The 8,834-nt window shown below is 45.0% G+C and overlaps 1 protein-coding gene across 1 annotated transcript in view; it reads left to right on the forward strand.

The window, feature by feature from the left end:
* Positions 1 to 46: 46 nt before the first annotated feature.
* Positions 47 to 8,834, forward strand: part of TOP1 (topoisomerase (DNA) I) — a 36,979-nt gene continuing 28,191 nt past the window's right edge. The window contains exon 1 of the mRNA XM_010140306.1: positions 47 to 143. The gene's annotated coding sequence lies outside the window, so the exon portion shown is untranslated. The remainder of the gene's footprint in view (positions 144 to 8,834) is intronic.

An 8,834-nucleotide genomic window follows, 5' to 3' on the forward strand; every position in this document is an offset into this window, starting at 1 on the left:
TTTTTTTTTTTTTTTTTTTTTTTTGCCTCTCTGCTTGCAGATTCTCACAAACACAAAGATAAACACAAAGACCGAGAACACCGGCACAAAGAGCACAAGAAGGACAAGGAAAAAGACCGGGAAAAGTCCAAGCACAGTAATAGGTGAGGAAAAAGTCAATGAAGTCCTCATAGGCCAAAACACGGTTGCACATGCAGCCTTACAAGAATTGCTTTTATATATGGGGTTGGAATTGCTACCTTTTGAGTCTGGTTTGTGAGCGTAGGTGCTTTAAGCCTGACTGCTGTCATTCCATGCGTTTCCAGAGGGCTAGCAGAAGCTACATGTCTTACAAATGTGAGCCAGTACCGGTGTGTAAAAGGTGGTTGTAGCTTAGTGTTACTAAAGGCGTTGAAAGCTACTTTAACCCTACCCTCATGAAGGTTGATCAGTTTTGTTAGTAATCTTTTTTGTGCGTGATTCCAATTGCTTATCAGAAATGTGGAGCACTCGACCGCTGGAATAAACCTGCTGGTTTAGCGTAGGTGAACCTGAGGTGACTGCTCAGCCTCCTGACACCTCCAGACACCTTATAAGTGTCTGGCAAAAGGTGATTCCCCAGAATGATGGTGATGTCCTTGGCCTGCTCCCACAGAGGCTGAGTATCTCAACAGTGAGGTGACGCTATGAACTCCTGCTGGGTTAGGTGACAAATGCGGAAGGATCGTGTGCTGTTTTGTCTGAGGTGACCACACTGCACTGCCTCTATATGGGGAAGGTGTTTCCTGCTAGTCCCCTGCCATGTCATCCACACTGAACAAAACCACTTATTTACTGGGATGACCTGTAGCTCTGGAGGTGGTGGTGAGTTCCTTGGTTCGGTTGATAGCCCAGCCTAGGCTGTGAGCTGTGAGAACCTGCCTGTGCAGGCCTGTCCATGTGATTTGGTGTGATGGGGCAAAGGGCAAGTACGTCACACTCAGGGTGTTGCTCAGAAAAGCTTTTCTATTGTAACTCCTGAGGAGCAAGTGCCATGGAGCCTGCATAGATGATGAGACTGGGAAAAAACAGTCCTTGGAGGGTAAGTTTCTGATATGACACATGGTGAAGGGCAGATAGTGTTTATGCTATGGCCACAGAAGCATTATTAACTAATTGCTGTGGAACCGTGATAACAATCTAAAAATGAATATAAAAAGCTTGTGTTAACAATGATTTCTGTTAAAGTGTGGAAAGGAGGAGAGAGTCTGCTGAGCAGTGGGTTTGTTTTATTGGGGTCACACTTTATTTGAGGTTTCTGTGACCTTTTCAGATGTTACACAACCTTACTGTTCCAGAATATGTTTCTGCTGGTTTTTTGAAAGTAAATGGTTGACAGGGGAAAAAGAATCTAGGCTAAACAACTTGCAGCATTTACTGGCTTCCACAGGAAAGATTAAATGCTTTGGACATGTTGTTTTCACTCTACTCCCAAACCTGTATTGCCTTGATCTCTGATTTTCATTTTTCTGATCTTGGAGCATGCACCCCAGACCGGCTGTCTCACATTTCCAAATGTTCATGGCTTCACTTGGAAAACCATTCTCCTGCAATCCAAGCAAAGTACATCCTTTAGCGAGGAGTAATGTAAGCACCATCTTTACATTTCCAGCGTTCATGAATGATTTGACCTCCTTTGTGTAGGAGTTGGACATGGTCAGTGTATTTTTAACTGGAAGAACTAATTATGGCTTATAACTTGAAGTTGCGCGCTACTGATTGCATAAACAATAAATACCCAAACAATGGGAAGGAGATAAGAATGGCTAATGTGTTTTGAGAGGTGTAGCTCATGTGGTGATACATAATCCTGCTTTATCTTGAAGTAATTCCTTCCTCCCTGCAGTGTTGCCTTGCAATCCCTGTCTGGAAGGCATCACGTTTTCTAGGCGCTGCGCCCAAAGCTTCCAATCACTTTTGTTTATCTATCAGCACTTGTTTGTCCTGTGAGCACAATATACAACATCTTCAAGTCCCATGATAGGGTGCACCTATGTGGATGGCGTGACTGGGTGCACGTGTGTGAAGGGGTCTTGTTCAAGGCGTGTTTTGGGGAGAGATTACATGATACTGCGTTGCCCCTCAGGCCCCTGCACGAGGTGGGATGTCACTTCCCTGGGCTGAAGGCACCACTTACAAAGTTTTCCATAGTCTGTTTTCTGCCTTTCAGAACTGGGACCTTAAAAATTAATGTATTACAGTACTGAATCATGAGATCTGCTCTTGCAGGTGGTACTCAGGGAAGAAAAGATACGCCAACATGCGTGCGGTGCTGTGGTGGGATCGCTTCTTCAGGCATGCTCTGTAATCTTCACTGCCCTGATCGTACTCAGCTATGCACAGGGGACATGGCCTCTTGCTGTGTAAAGCCAGCTGACTCCTGAGACAAACAAGGAGATAGCCTTGCAGCTCACATCGTGGAGGTAGAGGGGGAGGAAGATCCGTGGTGAGCAGGGTGCTGCTGGAAGGACCTAACAGAGCATGTGCTTGTGGCTGGGTGACTGCCAAGTGTTCACATGGAGGTGTGAGTTCAAGGATGGCACAAGCCACTGGTGAGTTACGGGATAGGGCAGGAAAGGACTGAAGCAAGCTGAGTTCAGTTCAGGCTCCATGACTACAGTCACTGTACCAAAATACTTTCCTGGACAGAGCCAAGATGGAAGAAAGATCTGAATTTTAGGATGGCCTCTGTGACTGTCCTGTGTCTGTCACTATCACGCTGCTAAGCAGATGGGTTGCACTGGGGAGGGGGCATCTGATCTCTTTGCCTTATTTAACAGCTTTTAATTTTGCCAGCAGTGGTAGAGGAGGCAACTGCTTTGTGAGGAAATACTAGAGAATTGACCTCTTAGCTCATAACTGAGATAAAACAGAACAAAAGCAAAATTGTTCTTGGGGGAAGAAGAGTGAGGGCTCTGTGATTACCTGTGCTTCATTGTTTTGAACATCTTGGCTTAGCCCTTTGTTACAGAGCCATTCGAGGGGATGTTTCTAGGTCCAGTTTATTTTGATACTTGATTGTAATGGCCATCACAACTGAAAAACATTCCTCACGCGGAAGTGTAGATGGATCTGTGCTTCACATCACTGAAGTGCATTGTCATCTGTGCTTGCTGAAGAGGAATGCTTGCTGTCAAGCCATCCACTGCCTAGGCAAAGGCTTTTCTTGACACTGAGTTGGTAAGTGTCCATCTTCCCCGCTGTCAGCCAGTTGTGCTCACAAGCGCACTGAAAGATGTTGCATTTTTAGATTTTTAGCAAATAGGTTCCAAGCCCATGGAAACTTCTCACTCAGAAGATTCTTCACACAGTTTAGAACATGGTATTTCCAAGTCTTTCAAGTGTGCAGTTAGGAGAGTTTTTCTTGGTGACACACTTGGATCATCTTCACAGAAGAATTTTGAAGGAAAAAATCTGCCTATTTGTACTGAAGTTTCTCCTTTGGCAAGTGAAAAATAGCCATTACCCTGTTAGAAATTAAACAAAAAATTTCCAGGGTCACAAGAATATGGGGTTTTGCAGTGGCTTTTACCTGTATGGGGATTTTTTAAAGCACTTGATAAAAACCTGTCACCTGCTACTAAAATAGAAAATGAATCCTTCAGAAAAGTTTATCTTAGGTTAATAGAATTGCCTGTAAATCTTCAGAAAATCCATTCTGTGTTTGAGAAAAGCTGCTGCGTTACAGCACATCTTTTGCAGTCTCTTCGATAATTCCGAAAGAGGTTGAACAGTGCTTTAGCGGAAATCCAAACCGTTGTCATCATTGAAACTTGGGCTTGTACCTCCATGGTGTTTTATACGGAGTGTGAAGAGTCCCGTGATTGGGTTCTGAGAAGTGCAGTTCTACACCGGATGTTGTACACAGCTAAGAGCATTGTCTGGTTGTGTTGGAAGCAGATTGGTTTTATGTCTGTCTGTAATAGTTTGACAGTTTCATTTCCTGCTCTGTACTTAAAAAAGGCTTTTGAAATAAAACCTGCATTGAGAAGGCAGAGCTCCAGTGCAGGAGAATAAGTATTTCCTGTATCCAGACTTTGAAGGATCTAAACTGTCAGAGGAATACCTAAAATAGTTAATTTTGATTTAATATGGCAGAAGCGTGTGGAGTGGTATGTAGAACTTCGTAATTTTGCTTCTTACTTTCCTCCTCTCCCACTCACAAGATGACGCTTCTGCATCTTAACCACTTACAGCTGTAGTAAACTGGGAAAGAACATTTGTATGCCTCAGATCTTCTCTGTCACCCCTCAAGGAAGGAACATGCAAAGCCATATAAGAAAAATCCATATTGAAGAATAAATCCACATCACTCTCAAGCAATCTCTATCAAGCAAAGTGTTCTCTTTGGCTTGTTTTCCCAGCCCTGTTCTTCCCAATCCCCAAAGGAAAATCTAATACGCACCCGTTAAATAAAAACGTCAGTGGTTAAAAACTTAAAATGAAACAAATCTGATGTGGCAATGGGTTTCTGATCAGTGGGCGGCAAGCATTTCAAACGCGTAGATACGCAAAATAATGAAATAATGGGTCCTTTTAGGCCCAGCCTGGTTAGAGATGGGTTTAGAAGTGTTCGCAGTAACAAGTGTCTCTCCGCCAGGTGTCTTGGGCTTTGTGCATGGAGTGTGGGCTGCCAGGAGACTGAGGAGTGTGGAAATGGCTGTGACAGGGAGCGGGAGTAAAGAGGCTGCTCTCGCAGCACTGATCCGCGTTGTCGCTGTGACAAGCATCTGAGCCGCGGGAAGAAAACTCTTCTGTCAGATTGCACATTTCCTCCGTTTACTAAATCTCTTGTGATCACAGCTTGAGACGAGCAGAGCGTGGAGCACATAAGGGATTTGTAGACCTGATCTGCACTGGCATCTTCCGAGTTTATCATTTTGCTAGGAAAAACACAGATTCCAGGCGTTTGCTAGTTGTGAATGAAGATAAATTTCAGTTCAGGCTCGTTGCACGTCTCCTCTGATTCATTATGTGATCCCGAACTGCTGCGGATTGTGCGCACGGGGCAGGAAGAGGCAGGGATCCCTGACGTCAGGGAAAAAGCACTTTTTAAATAGATGTTCCCTAGCGTGGGCGGGTTTGGTTTTATTCCGCATTTGTGTGCACAGTTCACCCTGAGCAGCTTCCTACTGTGGAACTACCTTCTAGTAGTAAAAATTTTTGCTTTTTCATTTAGTAGAGTGCCTGATTCTCACACACCCATAGACCGTGCGTCTTAGCACTTGGCTCAGTGCATGAAGATTGTTCTACTTTCTAATGTTTTTATCAGCTGTTGATCAGTCCAGCTTTTTATCTTGCTCCCCTTGCTGAAGGCTTCATCTATTATCTGTGAAAACTGGTGAAAAGACTCCTTTCAACTCTGGGAAAAGTGGTTTCAGGTGGGTTTTTTATTGTGTATTGCTGAAATCCCAGCAGAACCATTGAGGCTCACGTGTTCATTCCCTCCAGCGCCGTATGAGAACCCTTCAACAGTGAGCATAAAATCCTGCAAGCCAGCGGAAGACTTGTCCTTCACCGGTGTGCCTCCTGTTTGGGAAAGCTCCCTGCACAGCCAGCCGTTCCCCAGTGTGCGTTAGTCTGAACACGATCACAGCTTTCCATTAACGCTGCGTGACGTCAGACGAGATGCGGGCTGCGTAGCCTATGCTCTGTCCCTATTGTGATTTCAGATTTCACTGAAATCACAGCTCCCTGTCATTTTACGCTTCAGTTGCGCCACAGCAGCTCCTGAGTAGGCAAGCAAAGCTCCGCTTGCAGCAGGCTCTGGCGCTTGCTAGTAGCAGATTCCCAGTCACGACCTAATTACAGCCGAGACCATGAGAGAGGGGAAATGAGAGACGCTTTAGATAAAGCATCCTTCCCAGCTTGTGGTTTTGAAGCTGGAATGGAAAGGGCCTGGGAAGGGATTATTAACGTACGGCGCTGGCACCTGAAGAATGCGGTGTTAAATTGCTGCAGAGCGGGGTGGTTTGCCAGGGGAAGCCGCGATCCGCACATCTGCCATTCTTTGGAAGCACTCTTCGGAAACGCTCGCCGCTTGTGACTTTCCCATGTGATCGCAGCCCGAACAGCTGCTGCCAGGTGCCTGCGCTCTCTCCCTCTCCTCCCTTGCGTCCTGCAGGCATCCTCCCAGGGAGATGCAGCCGTGCTTTCAAGGGAAGTGGCTTCTCCTGCATTTACCACTTCATATCCTTCAGCCCGAGCTCTCCAACGCCTTCAGGTGTTCTTGCTCACACTAAAGGTCTAAAGGAAAGACAGTAAGCCAGCAAAAGTAATAGAAAGCTCTAGTGCTTTGGGAGATGCTCTTGTACTCATCTGGCCTTGGTCTGAACTAAGCCAGTGCAGCTGTCTCTCTCTAGATGATGAAATCCCTGGTTCTGATTAATGTGGTGTCCTGCTGTACCTTGTTACCTTTAGAAAAAACAAAACCATGTGGTTCATCAGCACTGAGCACCCGTGGAGGTGTAAAACTCCCAAGTGCTGTTGCAGCAGTTCAGCTGGAATGGTCTGGGTGAAAAGGAAGATGTTACTTTGTCAGCAAGGCTGGGTATTTCTAAAACAGCGTTAGCAACTGTTTTATGATCCACTTGTCCTCTTTTCAGGCCAACTTGCACTGCAGCTTCCTTCTGTCATATGGGGGTTTTGCTGCCCTACTTCAGTGACTTCAGTCTGGCTGCTCGGCCAGAGTACGTGCAGGAAAGGTAACAAAGGAGCCACAGTCCTCTGGGAAATGGATTCAGGATGAAATTACCTGGGTGCATGTGGTCTTGAGACATTTTTGTTTGGTTGTGTTTCTTTAAGGAAAAGTGGGGGGGGGGGTTCAGGGTTGGGGTTTTTTTTTCCGTTTTGAGACTGCCAGGAAGTCAGACTTCTGATCTTGAAATTGTTCCCAGTCCCTCCTAATAACAGCTTTGGGGTTGTCTGGAAGTAGCTTTCTGATAGAAGGCTGAAACTTGTTCTTCAGGGTAAGGATGGCATCCTGTTGCCTTCGCTTCTCTTTGGAGATTAGTGTCGTGGTTGAGTTGTGTTCCTAGAGGCTCACATAAGTATCTGAGCCTGAGGAAAGACCAAAGCAGCTCAGCCTGCTGACTGGAGTTAGTATCTGAGCAACTTGCTTTGCTTTTGGAGGAAAAAAAAAAAGTTACTCTTTTCAGGGTTGTTGTCTGAGGCTTTTGTTTACCAGCCTGTATCCAAATGAGCTTTTCTAGGAGCTGCAGGTTTCAGGCCCTCTCAGGGAAGAGGGACACGTGCGTTCATCACTGCGCAGGTCAGAACATTTTGGACTGAGTCTTTGAAGTCAGAGCAGCAGTCCAGTGTCTAGAAACACGTAGGACTGACAAGCAGTCTACTTACAGAGGAAGGAAAGAAATTTGTGCTCTTTTTTTTTACATCGGAGCAAGCAGCAGATTTTTATCTGGGGAGTTTCTTCCAGTCCCATAGCAGAAGGAGCAGCAAGCAGGATTTCAGGGCTGAGCCACAAATACTGTTGTTTTGAAAATGAAGCTGCAGAGTGAAGCTGGAGGCAGTGTTCCTGGGTTATCTGAACCCACATTGCCTTCATGAGAAATCTACTGCTTGCTGCAGAGCAAAGGGGAAGGATAGTCTTGTGATTAAAAAATAAAAATAAAATAAAAAACCAAAACAACTGAGTCAGGAATCCAGACTTGTTGATTGTGACTGCAGTGATGAAAAATCTTAGCTTTAGATCAGAGTGCTTACCAGCTTTCCAATGGTGGCCGCTACTTTCTTCCAAGGGAGGTGCCACTTGTTCTTCTAATGAAGCAAGCAGAAGTTTTTTTAGCACTGTTTTTATCCCAGCCCTACACTGTAAGCATTCAACATGCATAAAAATCGTCACTGCTTCCGTGGGCCAGAAGGATTTGCTGTCTTTTTCAATATTAGCTTTACAGATGTAGACTGTCATCTATTAATTTGCTTTTATTCACATTTTGTGTACATCCCAGCCTCTACCAGTCACATGCTGGAAGCTGGTGCTTTTGGCTGCTAGTGAATGTGAGTGTGGACCTTTGGAGAACTTAAACTCTTTTTCTTAAGGAGCAGACGCTGCCATGAGCTCTGCTTTAGAGAGCTAACTCCTTCGACTGCAGTGTGTACCTGCTTTGAAGATGCAAATTGTTGTCTGACTAAACCATGTTGTTTCAGGTAGCATTTAAATACTAAATAAGAACAAGAAAGAGTCAGAAAATAGACAGGAGCAGATTTGCAGAGAACAAAATGGGTCTAAGCCTTGTGTGTTTGCTCATTATGGATTTTCCTGTAGGATGATACAGCTTTGTAATTGTAAAATCTAAATCTTTGGCAAATGAGGTACTGAGCATACAGATAACAGCAAAAGGTATGAAGGCAAAATTTCTGGTACTTCCTGAGTTTAAAAATGATGAATAACATGTGTGTGTGTGGTTTTGCTTTCAGTCAGTCAACGAATCTAGTTGGAACAAAGGAAAATTAAATCTCTCTTGAGTCTGAGACATGGTGATGAATGAACAAGGCAGAGAAGCTGGGGTGTCAGGTCTGGCAGGAGCAGCAGGCGTGCGGTGGGTTTCCAAGATCCAGTGTCAGGGCGTTCTGCGTACGTACCCACATGTCCTGATCACAGTGTACATAACACGATCTGCCGGGTAAGAATAGTCTGCAGTTGTTGAATCGGCACCCTCAGGCGACATGTGGTGCTGTGTGTCTATCTGCAAGAATTTCTGGAGTGCCAGTTGCCTTTTAACGTTTAGATACTCTGTTGGTTTTATGTGGAGTATAAAGAGGGTGCCAGAGCGTTAAAATGAAACTGGTTTCGCTTC

This window comes from Buceros rhinoceros, unplaced genomic scaffold, assembly GCF_000710305.1.
Source record: "Buceros rhinoceros silvestris isolate BGI_N320 unplaced genomic scaffold, ASM71030v1 scaffold20837, whole genome shotgun sequence".
NCBI classification, from domain to species: domain Eukaryota; kingdom Metazoa; phylum Chordata; class Aves; order Bucerotiformes; family Bucerotidae; genus Buceros; species Buceros rhinoceros.